The sequence below is a fragment of the Triticum dicoccoides genome, chromosome 4B, assembly GCF_002162155.2.
Source record: "Triticum dicoccoides isolate Atlit2015 ecotype Zavitan chromosome 4B, WEW_v2.0, whole genome shotgun sequence".
Taxonomy (NCBI): Eukaryota; Viridiplantae; Streptophyta; class Magnoliopsida; order Poales; family Poaceae; genus Triticum; species Triticum dicoccoides.
Window position 1 is genome coordinate 115,122,411 of NC_041387.1, and position 4,264 is coordinate 115,126,674.

Below are 4,264 nucleotides of genomic sequence, written 5' to 3' on the forward strand. Positions count from 1 at the left end.
CCATTGGTGTTGATCCAGGTGAATACATGCTCGGCGTTCGCGTAGGCCTCCATGAAACGTCTAAACAGTAATGTCACGCACCGTCGGGGCACGCAGGTGATGGGCTCGCCGTTTGCGTTGCGCCATGAGCAGGACTTTGATTTAGAGGGCGACGTGCATGCATTAGCATGATTTGACAGCATGAGCGTGAGTGTCTGACGCGAAGTATTTCATTTTCATTTGGCTGACGAGGGTGCGTTGCAGCGACGAGTCCGTGGTATGATTCCCCACATACGCATAAGTTTGGTTTTTACAGTATTTCTTTCTCCATTGACAGGTAGGCCCGCGTAGATAGATAAAGAACACGAGCTGATGAGGCGCATGCGGACTGTTTGACTGGCCAACCAGACAAATACAGAGCTAAACGCTGATCTAGTGACTGTATAATCACAATATCTCGTATACAATGATCAAAGTGAGCTATCAAGACAAGTTTGATGACCGCCATTGCATTTTACTCGGTAATAAATGACCAGGATTGAAGGGGAATCCAAATTTCCTTCGTCTTCTATCCTTGAGCTCTTGACAAACCAATGCACTATACGATTGTCCGGCCACTCCACCCCAGAGCTCTCACCAAGCGTTGTTCATGCCACCGCGCCACACACTAACCGATAAGGTAGCGACGGCATCTCGCCGCGCCGAGTTCCTCGCCGCCCACGACCGCACACAAAATGGTAGGGAAGCGATGGCATCCCGCCATGCCAAGTTCATCGCCGCTCGCGACCTCACAACTATGTGGAAGGAATTTGAAGATGCCAAGGCCGAATGGGCGGTAGAGCAAGAGGCGGCCAAAGCCACACAGAGGGAGCGGAAAAGTTAGAAAGCACTCAATAAAAGAGAGGCCCGCCGCTACAAGAAAGAAAAGGACGCACACGCTGCTGCGGAGAGGTCGACGGAGATCCAAGCACGGTGGGGTGTCGCCGACAAAGCCGGGAAGGAGAACGACGATGTCTGGCCAGCATGTGAGAAGTAGTAGTACTAGTAGTTAGTGTGTGTGTCTGTGACTGAGTATGAGCATGTACCAGTACTACTAGTTACTACTGTAGTTTTTAGAGCAAATTACCAGTACATTAGCCTAGACTAAATGGAAAAATTCCTATCCTATGCATCAAATGGCATATCTTTCTGTATAGGAATTGAGATGCATGTCATCTCACTTCCTATGATGTTCATATTCCTACGAAATTCCTATCCTATGAACGAAAGGAGGCCTCTGTTGGAGTATCTACTGTAGCTAGCAGTACTGCTGGCACAGTAGTTTTCTTCAAGAAGCGGAATTCAACGAAGTCATGATGGTTCCTTCATTCGAGCAACTTCAAAGTGGGAAGTGGGCTTGTGATTTGACGGCTCATTAGTCATTGTTACTGCGATGCAATGACCGGGGTGGCTCTCCCTTGGAGTTCTGCATGAATGGCAAGTGGACCAGGATGGTCGATGTCCCACATGTTGGCGAACGGAAGTATTCTTTTCGATATCGAGGAGCAAGGAAACCGCGTGGTATAGTATCACCGCTGATTGGTTCTCAAAAAAATAGTATCACTGCTGATTTATAATTATTTTTTATTTCTGATGAATGCTAGCGTTTCAACTCTTACGACGAAGGGTGCCAAACACGGCATGTGCTGGATGTCCCACACGCCAGCGAAAGGAGTGGGACATGAACAACGTGATAGAGCCCAGCGTAAAAAAACAGCATGGTAGAGCGTCTCCACTTCTTCCACTTCTGGGTCGGAGACCACACGTAGTAGTACTTAGTGGTATGAACGACACAAAGTGCGACCTGGAGAGAAAGTCACGTCTAGTTGGAAGGACTCGGGGCATACACGTAAACAAATATAAAAGTTAATATGTGCCTCCAACTAATATAGTAGTAGTAGAGTACTTAGGCACGTACTCCATAACATCACCGTGCATTGCACGTACAACATTTAGTGGTAGTACGTAGTAAGAGACAAATGCCGCCCAAGAGTTCCCTTCTCGACCTACTTTTGGGTGTTTGGTAGAGTGTATGGAGGGTGCATGAGTCCTGCATGAGTCCACACTAGTTTAGCACAAATACACTAGAAGCATGCATGAAGAGAGCATGCATGAAGAGGGGTGTTGAGTTCAGCATGCATGAAGAGGGAACAACTATGGTGAGACGAGAACGCAACCAAACACACCCTTTATGCCACGCATGTTCATACCATTTGTGCCTTTCTACTTCACTTACTACGCTACATTACTCAGGTTCGTACGTCCACTTCTTAGTACATGTCCATCTTGTAGTTCCAGTCCCACGTGTTCTTCATATAGATGGAACGATCCTTGCATAACACGTGCACCTTGGTGCTAGATGTCTCGCGTGTTGGCAAAAGGATGAACAAATCTCACGTAAAAAGTTAGAGTGGAAGAACATAGATTCCCGACGACCGAGAAGGAGCAACGAACCTCGTGGTGGAGTGTCTGCACTCATAATATTTAATATTATTCAGCGATATAAAATCAACCAATCATCTCCACAGTGGACTGGAAGAGTACGAAACACGGCAGCCCAGTGTAGTTACATCATACTAGTACATGGCTAACCCATGCTATCATCATATTTCTTGGCTTCCGTGCGACACCTATCTCTAGTAATCCAGCAGCCTGTATCGCTTCTCCCTCCTCGTCTCTATCAAAGTGCAGCGGACTGGCGTTTTTGCCGTCTATTGAGGTCGGTTAACTCATCACATGTTAGCGACATGCCAAGAGCACTCTAAAAAAATTCATTTCATGTTCCGTTTTCAAAAAGAAAAAATCCTTTCACGTACGAATTTGACTGTATGCTTTAAGCATTTTGCATGTCCTATACTGCTCCTATTTGATACTCTAACTTAGCTAGAGGTTAGACTAACTCATGACTAACCCTGAACTAACTGTAGCCAAAGAGGTGTTTTGGTGACAGGGTTAGATTGACAATAAATGCACTTAATGGAGAGAGAAAAGTGATTTTTCAGTGGTCCCAATGAGAACTATCTCCAGTTAGCACCTCTTGGGTGGGATAGTTTTTTTTGGTGGGTTCGGTGCAACTTGCTCCAATTTAAACCCTCATGCTTGGATACTTTAGGGCTATTTGAGCCCCAACTAGCTCAAACTAACTCTAACCCATGGATACAAACAGGGCCTATGGCCAGTCTCGATGCGGGGCAGAAAAGGCAGAAAGCAGTCAAGAAAAGAGAGTCCCGCCGCCGCAAGAAAGAAGAGGCCGCACGTCATGCTGAGGAGAGCTTCACGGAGATCGAAGCACGGTGGGCAGCCGCCTACAAGGCCGGGTAGGAGAATGCCGGCGTATGGCTAGCATGCCCCGATGGAAGCATGTGAGAAGTAGTTAGTGCGTGTGTCGCCCGTAAGTTTGTATAATTAATTACGAGCATCTACCAGTACTACATACGTAGTAGTCTTAGAGCAAATTACCAGTAGTACTTTAAGTTGGTACTATCTATTATTAATGTACAATGTCGGTAAGCGCATCCTTTGAGGGCTTTGAGGGTTGGTTAGCATGTGTTCGCCGAAGTTTTGTAGCCGCACCCCGGCCCCAAATACTATCGAAACATCTGCCCGCAGCCACTGGAGGAGACTAGATACAGCTGGTTTTTAGTCCCACCTCGCCGCGCGAGTTAGCCGCACACCGGGTTAAATTGTCGCGTCGGCGGATGGCAGCAAGCTTCTATCTTGTTGCATATGATCAAATCTGGCTACGCGAGCGAGGCAAGTTGACACTTGATTGCATTTCATAAACCGATGATTGCTCATTGGGTGTCACCTTGCCTCGTTCATGTACATTGAATAATCCTGATACAATGAAAGAGATTTTCAAAATTAGGTGCGGTTGGAGATGCTGATAGATATAAGAATATCAAAAGATCCCAAAACACACGGTTTCTATGGCGTACCCGTGTGCGTTTTTTTGCGTTAATGATCCATAAGTCAGTTACATGTGCGATGTTTCCTAATAAACCAGGCATGCCATTAACCAAAAAAATCAACTACACGTGTACTTTTTTTTGGAGACGGGATCTGCCAATTTTTCTCTTTTCTTGCACACGAGTATTTTATGCGCTTCGTCTGTTTTGTGTGTTTCCCCCGCCCAAGTTTCAAATTTCGTAGCGAAATTTTCATTAGGCACACAATTTTAGAATTTATTCCTCCAACCACATCCCCACCCATCAAATTTCCTCAGTATCTACCCCTCCCCCCTCCC